This window comes from Prinia subflava, chromosome 5 (assembly GCF_021018805.1).
Source record: "Prinia subflava isolate CZ2003 ecotype Zambia chromosome 5, Cam_Psub_1.2, whole genome shotgun sequence".
NCBI classification, from domain to species: Eukaryota; Metazoa; Chordata; class Aves; order Passeriformes; family Cisticolidae; genus Prinia; species Prinia subflava.
In genome coordinates, this window is record NC_086251.1 from 37,757,528 (window position 1) to 37,769,964 (window position 12,437).

The 12,437-nt window shown below is 35.4% G+C and overlaps 1 protein-coding gene across 2 annotated transcripts in view; it reads left to right on the forward strand.

The window, feature by feature from the left end:
• The window catches only part of NPAS3 (neuronal PAS domain protein 3), a 595,307-nt gene that overhangs the window by 440,058 nt on the left and 142,812 nt on the right, over positions 1 to 12,437 (forward strand). The gene's annotated exons all lie outside the window — the stretch shown is intronic.

Below are 12,437 nucleotides of genomic sequence, written 5' to 3' on the forward strand. Positions count from 1 at the left end.
CTTGTTGCTTTATCATTTGACAAAGGTGCATCGTTTGCTTAAAGCAGTGCTAGCTCAAGAATCAGAAAGAGACTTGAAGTATAGGAGAAGCCAGTGCTTTGAGCACCAACTGTTTCCTTAATAAAGCCTTTGTGCACTTCTGCATTGTTTTGCTACTCTCCTCACAAATTGTCTTACAGTGTGTTCTCAGAAATTAGATGCTTCTCCCCATCGTGTAATTAGTATTTTAAAAAATAAAGCCAGGGCTTCGTGTTTTTTTGTGAAGGGAGAACAAAAGTTGCAAGCCATGTCTATCTTAATATGAGGCTGCTGTAAAGATGTTCTGTGAAACTTTGCAAGTTAGAAGCTAAAATCAACCCTTACACTGCTTTAAGGTGGTTTCCATTTTATTCTGTAGAAAAAATTGTGGCACATGAAATCAGGTGTAATTTGAATACAACTCTAAGACAATCTTGTCTTTTTGTGAGACTCTTAAAAAACTTTTGTTTATTAAAACTTTTATATCTTTGCACTGTTATTTTTTCATCTCTCATGGTGGATGTAATTAATCTTTGCCATAGGAGCTTGCAAGTTTTTGAAATGCTAACTCATTTCACTTCAGTTACTATATCATGATTTTTATTAATTAAATCGATACTAGCAATTTCCAAATGTTTAATGCTGCTCTGCAATGTTCCCATATATTGGTACTGTGTATTTTTTAGTTAGGTGATTAAACAGTGTAACCTAAAGGGTTTCCAATTACTTCCCACATTCCAGAACATTTTTGATAAACATATAAAACCCTTCATTTTGTGGCTTCATCCACTGAAACACAGGGACAAAAAGTGATTAAATATTGAAATTCTGAGGAGTCTGGGTGACACGGAGAATAAGAGGGTGACTTTTTACATATTCCCTTTTGAGATTCAACCTCAGGTCTTAAAGGGAGTTGCTTTTCTGATTTTTTTCCAATTATGCTTAGCACACATTACAAGACCAGGACACCCACTTTAAGGCTCTCAGAGTTTAATTGTCATGTTCTTGTCATTTAGTGAATTCAGTCAGCAAGATTACAGAAGCACAGAATTACAGAATGGCTGAGTTGGAAGGGTCCCATAGGTCCCTAAGGACCATCGAGTCCAACTCCTGGCCCTGCACAGCACCATCCCCAAGAGTCACACCCTGTGCCTGAGAGCAATGCCCAGACACTTCTTGAACCCTGCCAGGCTGGTGCTGTGACCGCTTCCCTGGGAGCCTCTTCCAGTGCCCAAACACCCTCTGGGTGAAGAATCTTTTTCTACTGTCCCACCTAACCCTCCCCTGACACGGCTTGAGGCCATTCCCTTGGGTCCTGTCACTGTCACCACAGAGAGATCAGTGCCTGCCCCTCCTCTTTCCCTCAGGAGGAACTTGTAACTGCAGTGAGGTCTCTCCTCAGTGTCTTTTTCTCCAGCCTGAACAGACCAAGTGACGTCAGCTGCTCCTCAATACTATAGAAAACTATTTAGAATAACGGGATCCCTGCAGAATATCATCATCACTGTTTTTCATGTAAGGAGATGACTCTGAACTTTTGTTTCCCATAAATAAACTAAAACTGTTCTGCTCTCTGTTTAAAAGATTAACTGGTTAGTTTGAGGTCACCAAAACCTTAATATTAAGTTGCAAATTAAGTGGTATATTATAAATTTTGCTATTAGTATTGTGTGTATTGTACTTGTACTTGCTACTACAGTCTCTACTTGTAATGAACATGGTTTTGATGTCAAGGCCCAAGAAATTCTATTATTACAACAACTATTGAGTTAAAATAACAATTCCACCAAATTTTCACAAGGTATGAATTTGACATGGTTAAAATATGCATTTTGACTTTTAGATATTATTTCTTGGTGGACATAGAAAGAAGCAGTTTAAAAATTCTTTGTCATTACAAGGTCCAAATTGGGTAGAACCATTGTGAGAAATAGCTATATTAAAAAAAAAAAAAAAGAAAAAAAAAGAAAAACGTGTTATCATAATCATTCTAATCATGAAGGTTGTTGAAATTATCCAGTGGAAACAGGAAAAGTTTCTGTTGAAAAAGGACTTCTCTGGAAAAGTCCATCTGGATTTTATTGAAAGATTGAAGACAGACTATTCATCAGTTTATATGCTCTCCTTGTTTTTGCTTTTTATTATATCATAAATCAGGAATATGATACCCAAATGAGTACAGAAAGAATCACCTTTTCCCCTTCTCTGCTTTCCCAAACATCTTTAGGCGTTTGGTTTTGTTTTTCCTTGCAGTCAGAACAACATTAGTGTTTAGAATCCACATTACTGGCAGAAGAATATTTTGTAAAATAGAAAGCATATGAGAAAAACTGACAATGTGAACTGTGTGGTTCACATTGAATAGAATATGTAGGTGCAAACCTTTTTTTGTGACTTAAGAAATCAGAAGAGTTGATAATCAGTTTTGTTCTTTGACTGTTCTGCTGTCATCTTTAGTGGTTGGCTTTTGATCTGATCTTAGGGATCAATATAGTAATCTAAAAATATGTTATTCTCTAGACTGTGTTACAGGAATTAATATGTATATGAATTTAGTGATTTGGTTCACATTAATGGGTTTCTGTGGCTTCTGATGGATATGTCATAGAATAAAATTTTTACACTACACAAACAGCAATAGAACATTATTACCTCCATTCTATTTTGAATAATTTGTGGGAGAATACGTGCTTTATGCCTCATTTGCTGCAAAATTTCTTTTATTGTAGTGTTTAATTAATGAGTAATTCTGCCATTTGTGGCAAATGGCCAAAATATTATCTTCTGTTTTTAGACTGCTGCTGTTTAGACAAAGTAGATTAGGCAGAATTTATCAAACTAGCATATTCATGACCAGTTTGTGGAAATTGGTGGAGATTTTCCTTTGAATTATTTATCTAAGGTATTGGTCATAGAAATGAAGTGTATTGAATAGAATATAACTTTATGGCTGAATTTAAAACTGAGAAATAAGAGAAAGCCTATGCTTTTTAATACAGGAGTAAACTTTCACAGTGTTTTAATGAATAAACAGAAATAAAAAAGGTATTGTCCCTTGAGATGCTCTTAAATCAGTCATATTGCTAAACAGCTTTTAAGGGATTCCAGCACTCAGTTCTATATAGATAGCAAGAAATGTTTACTTGAGGAAGAAAAGCTTCAGTAATGCTGCATTTTGGTACCAAAATAAAGAGATTTTTTCTTGTTTTCTTTCCCAGGCAGCTTGCCTTTGGTGAATTAGCAAGCTTAGTAGAGATCAACTGCTGTAGGCTTTTCAGAACTTTTCTAATTCCTGTGACAGGGTGGAAGTGGGCATTGCAATTCTACATAGCAGGTTTCATTAAAGATAAATAAGTATGGAACCAGCAATTCATTGCTAGTGTTTGTTTTTTACTTCTCTAAGTACAGTTAACACCCAGAGTTTTCAAAGCAAAGAATATGCATTTCTAAAATGCCTCTTCCGTATTTATGCTGTGGCTACCACATTTGTATAAACAGAAAATTGCTCCATTCATGCTTTATTAGCTCTTCTTTTGTACCACAGCCTTGACCCCAGTCATCATAAATTGAGAAATAGTGGGGAACTAATGGAGACAGATGGGAATATGGCTTGCCATTTACTCAAATTGGTAAAGTAATTAACCTCAAGGTGCTGGTTTGCAAGAAAAATTGTTGGAATATCTCAGAGCGCCTGTAAACAGACTCCTGCTTTAACCACTTCTGACAACTGCATCATAAACTAGACTTATTCTGTTCAATTGACCTGTCAACGTCTTGAGTCCAAATAAAGATTTGTATTACAATGCACTTGCTGAGAAGTGGGAGAACACTACTGCTGTTTCTTTTCAAATGGGTAGCTGTTCTTACCCTGCTAGATAGGAGCTGGAATGTCATATATTCATACTTCAGCCATTATATTCCTTAGAAAACTTCCATTACTGATTGTGTGACAGCTTTGTGACAGCAGATGGTAGTCATTTGGCTAGAGAAAATGAAATGAAAAAACATGGGCCAGACTGACTGGGCTCATTTAGAACAGCAGTGGACAGAGGCCAGATCGAGTTTTTATTTATCGAGGGACACCATGTAATGAAGTCAGTTTCTTTTCTTTTTCCCCTTTCTCTTTTTTCCTCTTGCAGACTGGGTGAATATGATAGATTTTTAACATACTATTATATAAATCAAGAGTAGTCTTGTAAACAGGAATATTTTATCAAAAAACCCTCTTCCACTGGAGAGTTTTCAAATTCTTGTAAGTTCTTTCTTCACCCACTGTTTTATTCCTCCCTCTCAATTTAATGGAAGCATCATTTAGATTTCTTTTTGGGCCCATTATCAGCAAAATATTATTTTTTGAAAACAGCAAGTTAAATCTTTAGGGGGCATTCTGTAAGTTGGCTTACATGGGTTTTGCTCAGTAACTGGAAGAGTTTGATCATTCATACTCATGCAGTTCTTTATTCCCCATGTTTCTATTTGCAACTGAAGCAGTCCTGATGTAAAGAAAGATGTTTTTGATAATGGCATAAAATGTATCTGGAAGGCATATGTCAAGGGAACTTACAGAGTAATCTTCATCTGGAGTAAATACAGCCATTCAAGACAGATGAAAACTGGGAACATAGTGTGGTATCTCAATTTGATGGAAACTCGATTGGTTCAGATGCTTTCAAGGAGCACTCATTCGTAACTTCTGCTCCACTAATGCCTCGCTGCATAATGCTGCTTCACTGCCATTATGACCACAGTAATTTAAACAATTTCTTTAGGTATTTGTTTTTATGAATTTCAGGAGTTTAGGAAGCAAACCACCTCCAGGTGAGTGGAATAATAGAGTTTAAAATACATTTATTTTTCTCAAATATAAATTTTTCAGTAAATAACCATTTCTCTAATAACGCTCCCTAAAATCAGATTTCTCAGTAGGCATTATGATTTAATAGTTCATGCATTTTATATCAAGGTAGTCTTCTTTGAAATGTGTTATGAGTTCACAGACTGCCAAGGATAATTTGTCAGTGTCACCTGCACTGGTGCATTTCCATCATTGGATTAAAGATTTGTTAATGTGTAATTGATAAAGAAAACCAAGCAGCATTTTGCAATGATGGGTGGTGGTTTAGAATAGTATTTTATATTTCTCTCCTGACAGGCATAACATTTTATGGTTTTTTTAAACCACAGTTTTCATACACACAGAAATCTTGTTGAGTCCTTTGATCAGCCTTCCTCAGTAACTGTGATGGTGAGTTCACAGCACCTAGTCCATGTTATCAGTCAGAGTTAGTGATTTTTAAATCTATCGCCAAATTATACCCTATTTCACAACCTTTTAAAGAGACACAAAACAACCTGTGGAAAATGGAACAAGCCAACAGCACTTTTAATTGCAGGGATAGAGTTGGGTAAATCATTTAACTCTGAGCCGATATGCAGGTTAAACATATTTGTTACCTCCGTTGTTTTCTTCTGGTTTTGAACATTTTAATTTATAATCAAACAAGAAGAACAGATGTAAGAGTTGTAATTTAATCATTTTATTGCTATCTTTGTATATTTTGAAGAATTAGGTATTGTACTCTTGGGAAGCCATATTTTATGCCTAGTTGGAAAAATGAATAATGTAATAATATGCAAAATGTGAAGTTTTAGAACTTCGCTACTGAGTAAGGCATATAAACTAATGATCTAGTTAAAGTCCCTTGTGCACCATAATAAATATGGACTAAATTTGTCATTATAGCTTTAGACAGAGGTTTCAGGCTACAGATTTAATTATATCCTTTTTTAATATTCATACTTCTAAACTGCATAATTCCTTTCTACTGTAAAACTGCGTGTTATATTAAAACAAACAAAAATGGCAGATTACTAAATGGATATTAATGTGGAGCCAATAAGCATTTAATTTCTGTGGAGAACACTGCAAAAAAGGAGAGTGTAAGTTCTGTGTTGCTCAGATCTTTTCTTAGATGTCCATCGTTTGTACAGAGAGACTGCCTGATGTTTTAATGCCAACTTTTGTTGCAGAGGTTAATTAGTTATTTATGGAACTCATAAAGGACACAGGGGCAATACAGAATACCTTTTGTTTGCCATTTAGAAACAGTGATTATTGAAAAGCCTAATTTAGTCTCCATATGATACAAGAGTTAGCTGAGACTAGCTCATCTCACATTCAGTCAAGACTGCTTAATGGTGTCCAATTATTGACGACAATTAATAATGACTGAATAAAATACCAGCACAGTGGAATTTTTAGTCTATTCTTCCTAACTCTGTAATAAGTGCTCTAGTAACTTTAACTCAAAGACTTTGTTTCTTTTACAGTATACAGTTGACCTGATTCTCAGATTAGGGCCCATCAGCTTTCATACTCCTGTGGGTACATGCAAAGTGGATGAAGAGACAAAACATGTATATCTAAAATGACAAATTTTATCCCATTTATTTTCTTGGGAAGGCCTTCAAATGCAAACAGAGCGATGAAGAAGTACAAGGGTAGCAACAACAAATGTGAAGATAAAAAGGAGGGAGAGCAGTAACATACATTTTAATGAGCAATAAGAAAAAAAATGTAACATTTTATGGGAAAATAGAAGGAAGGTTCAAGCCAAACAATTAATTAGTCAATATCATTCCTAATAATTTACTGTTTGGCTTGGCTCAGTTGGGAAGAATGGGTTGCAAAGAGGCTAAAGAACTCTGTACCTCTTTGGGTAAAGTCACAGTGGATACGTTACTCCCTTGTTTATATACTATATAAAATATTGAAATTGGCTGATATGTTTGAGCCAGTCAGGTCCAGGGTTAAAAAATAAGTTTTTCATCTGGCACACAGAGCTGGTTTTGGGTGTGAAAAAGATGTTCATGACTTTCAAATCAGCAATGATGGTCTTTGATTTCTCACTGCCTGCTTAAGTGATCCTATTTCTTGTTTTCCTTTTGGTTGCTTTTTCTAAAAGAGGAAAATTCTATGGGTGATTGCAGCATATTTTTCATGTGTCTTTCAGACACTGATAGTGAATGATCTAGGGTTAGTTTTGCATTATTTTTTCTATTATTTAGTATTGTAATTATTTTTTGTCTTGCTTCTCCATACTAAAATGCTTTTATTTTATCAGAGGGCATATTAGAAACATTTTTACATATTTATACATTTTCTTATTATGCAAATTGCCAAGAGCTATCACAAAGGTGAAGGAGAGTTAAGAATAAAGGTAAGAGGACTATTCTGGCAGACAGTCATTCTGTAGATGTAAAAGGACATATTTTGTCAGTCTCAGAACTAAAAATTTAAATCATCAGAACATTTCCGTAGGGTTGTTACTGGCTGCTCCTGGGATGGGCTGAAGAAAGAGGAAAAAGACTATTTTCTGGTTAATCCCTCGATGTAGTTATCCATTAAGGCTGGCTGAAATAGCAACGTTTTCAGTGTTACGTTGTGAATACAGCTTTTTCTTACTACTGAGTTATCAGCATTGGTAATTCTGCTCATATTCTCTTGATTTTAAAAAAATGCTTGTTTTCTTATTATAGGGCTAAATATTATAATCATGTAGCCACATAAAAGTGCAATCAGAAGTTCAGAAATAATTTCCAAGGGTCTAAATAATACTTTAATACACTAGTGATGTGAAAAGCTGAAAGTTTGTAATTAATCAAAACCAAGGTAATAGTCACAATCATGGGTACTGTCATTGCCTAATTATTGACCAAGAAGTGGGTCAGTTGTGCTAGATGTTGGGTGAATACAAAGCAACACAAAGGCAGCTTCTGAGGGCTTACAGTTTAAACACTATGAAATGAAAACTTACAGCAAAAATTCTGTAATTTTTTGGGGAGCATAAAACTTAGATGTCAAGAATCTCTCCAGCATGAGTATTAAAACTGTAGAACTCTAAAAAGGTCTGAATTTATCAGTCAAGGATGAAAAGTGGCATAAATTAGGGACAACAGATAACCAGTCAGTCAGATTATAGTCTACAGTTTAAAACCTCTTTGAATTACTAATGAGCCTTTTTGAAGAAGCAACATAGCTTGCAATTTAAGAACACCACCTTCTGTTGGTATTGCTCAACATATCAAAGCTTAAATATACATCCTAGACACTGCAGTCTTCTGGCAAAGGAATTGAATGAAATGCAATGCATTATAAAGGTGGGCTTTAGATTGACACCACCATCTGCCCATAAGAAAATTGTCCCAATTACAAAGTATGCACTTACTATCACGGCAAGTACCATGGAACTAGCTCGACATACAGAAGGAGGATGTTATATTATTAGCCCAAAAGTGAGTAAAAAGGTATTTTAATCACTCAGTGATTCAATTCTATTTAAGCATTAAAAAAACTGAATTTCATCTGTTGTGATCAGAGTCCATTTCAGCTCCCTCTTGTATAGTAGCTTATGCGTGCCACTGGATATCTGTACATTTTGACATATTGCATTATTTTTTAGTTCATTTCTTACACAGGAATGGACACCAAAATTTAGTATTATTTTCTTTTTTGTCCTCTTTTATTTCTATTTGGTTTTATATCCTCTTGGGTTTGTCTATTTTTTAAATTATTATTTTGCTTCTGTTTTCGTGCATTATGTTATTTTTCTGTTGTTTGTCTATACTGTGCTGTGAGAGAATGTAGAAGTACAGGACAATTTCTATTTCACTAGGAGAATCTGATTTCTTACATATCTTAAAAGAAGGAAATATTTAAGGCCATTTCTACTCTTTGAAAAAAAAATATTAATGTGTTCATTATTACTGTTAACACTGGTTCCATTCTGAGATCAGCATTATATTTACTATGAAATTTTGTCTGTCAGGTTTTATTGACTGATACTTAAAACTTGCAATCAAAAAATCAAACCTAACAATTTTTTTAGAGTGACTTTGGAGGCCCTGCTGAACATGCATGGACTGCTCACTGTAATCCTGATCAAGTTAACTATCTGACCAGGAAATAATTTTTAACTGCACTGAATATGGTTAAATACTATATCAGGATTGCTCCCTGCATGTCAGGTCTTTTCCAAGGTCACCTAATTAGAGTGTTTACAACAGCCATTTTGCCTCCACCTGTGCTGTTATTGATGTATATAAAGAACTCTTCCTTGCATGGAACAATGTGTCAGCCAGGTAGCTAAAAAAAGTTGCTGAGCAAAGGGAAAGTGTCTCCAAAGCACAGACATACAGTAGAGTTACTCCAGCTTAGAGTGCTTGGCACGTTTTTCTAATAGTTTCATTTTGACATGGCTTTGTCTGACCATAAATATCATATTTTAGAGCTGTAGTGATTTTTTTGTAACTTTCGTTACTACTCTTCACAAGGAAACAGAATAAATTACTCAGCCATGAGCTCAGAAACATCTTAGTATTTAGTTAAGAAAGATGGTTGTGATGGCTGTTACCAAGTTGTGACCTCCCCAGCCCATAGTGTTTCTCCTTGGGCATCTGGGAAATAAGCTATTCAATTCACAACAAAATTCTTGGGTGGATGCTCTTGTAAGCATAATAGGGCTTACATTTTCACATTTGTGGCATTTAACTTCAGGTGTATGAAGTAGGATTTTCAAGAAGACAAGAAGGTACTTTAACACTGTCAAGAGCAGAAGCCTGTCTTGGGGTCTTTGCATCTTCCCTCTCTGTCCACTGATACAGCCAAGGGAACTAAGATGCCTAACTTTGATCTGATGTTAAAATATGATGTTAAAATACGATGGTTATATTAGTCAGAATAAATACCACTCTTCAGGTAGCCTTAGGGTTTTACTACAAAATAGGTGTGTGCAAAATAGAGTGCTGAGAATTCACACTTGTGCTCACCGCAAACAAACATTCCAGTCCTCACATACTAAAAACAGTCTGCTAGTGTCCTGTTTCTCAGGTGACAATGACAAGCCTGAGAATTTCTGCTGACATACAAGAGATGGAGAATTTCAAATGGAAACTAGAAAGTCACTCTTAAGCCTTGATCAGGTTCATCTCTCTTTTAAGAAGCCACAGGTTTCCAGTCATTGGGCACTGATAGTGCCCACTCTTCACTTACAAAGCATCATCCTACATTTTATTTCAACTTTTTCAACTGCATTTGCAGCAAAAATCAAGGCACATCTTGTAAAATTGTCACACAGGAGGTGCCATTTCATCATTTTGGTGAGTCCTTTTTCCTAATGTAACAGTAAGTGTAACACAACTAAATGAAATAATGGCAGTTTTTTCTCAAAAAATGTAAGACGATATCAGTTTGAGTAGTACTTTTCCCAAATGGGGAAAGAATGCAAGGGGGAATAGTTTAAAATGGGGGAAAACATCCTCCTCTCAGCCACAGTAGGCTGTCAGCTGCTGAATCTGTGTTATTTTCAATTAGGCTCATCTAATGCCTGTGTATAAAGGAGACATATGTCACTTTCCTAGAGACACTGTGAAATGCCTCAGTTAACAAAACCTCCAATGCCTTTGACTTAAGAAGCAGCCAAATAGCTCAGCATTATTACGTTTCTCATTTTAAAAGTATTTTTAGGTCTTGCTGTTAAAACTTTGTTCCTCGTAATTTATGAGCCAGTAAGATGGGGTTTTATTCAGCTTCTCACGTATACATGAAACAATGCCTTTATATAAGAAAATATCCTGAAAACAATTATGTATGTGAGCAAATTACACTTTCCAGCAAACCCAGGGGTTTGATGAACTGAGCTGTAAAAAATCCACCCTAAAAATATTCCCTTTTAGAGTCAGGATATGCTTAAAGGAGTTCACTTAGAAAATAACAAAGATGTTAAAAGCTTTAACAAAGAATATATTAATTGAAAAGACATGAAATTTTGTCTTCTAAAAAGTTAGTTTTGAATACTAAGTGCATATGATTTAACAGATATCATATGTAAGCAGGGCTCATTCCTGTTATTATGCTCTGTGACATTTATTCTGCGATGCTGCTTGAGTCCTTTTATACAGAACATTATTACATTTTGTTAAATACTGTTTGATTGTTTGTGCATAACTATGCTAAATGACAGCTCTCTACAGCATTTGTCAAGCTCATGTGAATAACCCAAGTCAGTGTTCCTAGACCTTGATGAATGTCTCAAGTTATAGGGACTGAAGTGGCTAGTGGCTCATCTGCACAAGTCATATGTCACCTGCTACAGATGAAAAAGGATCTTTTTCTCTCTAAGGAAGAGAATTGTCCTTCTGCTTCACTGAACTGAACTTTGTGTTTAAGTTCACATTTTAACATGACTCAAGACATGGAATCTGGGAGCTTCTTTATCATTTACCCACATTTTGCCTTTTCCCCATACCCCAAACGGTCGTCTCTCTTCCCTCCACTAGAGCAGACATTGTTTTCACCTTTCTAGTTTGATCAGCTTGCAAGCAGATGTTCTTATGTAATTTTTAATTAATTGATTTCTTCCTTGGAGGGTTTTGGTTCATCTGTTTTAAGTAGATACCTTAACGTGAAAACAAGAAAAAAAAAAAAAAAGCTAAAAAAACCCCTCAAAACTACATGTGCTTGCAGTCTTGTGAACTTCAAAATGAAAATACAGTAAAATATTTCAGTGAAATTAAAGCAACCCTTTGAAAACATTATGAATTAAACCTACAAATATCTTACCTAAAATGTATTCATTATGTGTGCTGTTTGTATCAATGTGATTCCACCTCAGTGCCACTTCTTCCTGTTCATCCTTAGTTTTAGAGTTCCACAGTCTCATTTTCTTTCTGACCTCAAAAGAGAGAGTTTGAGAAACAGGAAAAGATATAAGATAGAATATCTGAAGATAGTAGTTTCCTCTGCCTTCTTTCTTTCTTATTTTTTTAAGGCTTGTGGTGTTCTTTTTTTAGTCAATATTGAAGGAATGACACTGTAGGGAGAAGTAACATTAAGCCCTTGATTTACTTAGCAGAAAGACAAGGAACACTTTCTGGTGTTATACAGGCCCCCAAGATATTTCCAAGCACAAAAAAAGCCCTGTCATGCTCAGGACTGGTGAGGGTGTTATAATTAGGAAAGTTAATCCCTTGTGGGTTATAATCACCTGTAAAGTCACTTATTTGTGGACATATTTCCTCTTCAGTCCTTTGATTGTGCCAGTTAAATGGGCTGCCACCTCAGCTGACTGCCAGCATCAGCATCTTGCCAGAACTACTCCAATTCAACCTACCAGCCAAACCCCAGATTTGAACATTCCCAACTGAATTTCATTTCATATATACTTGGTTACTTGAACAGAGGAAATGGTAAGTTTTTCCCATCTCTCCTTAATTTAACTTAAATATCTTTTAGGAAAAGTTAATTTGTTTTTCTAGCATGATAGGAGAATAATTTTGTCTGGAATAGGGTAGGGAGGGAAATAAGCAGCTAGAAGCAGCTGCCTTTCAGGTAACATTGCTGGATTTTAAATGACATGAAT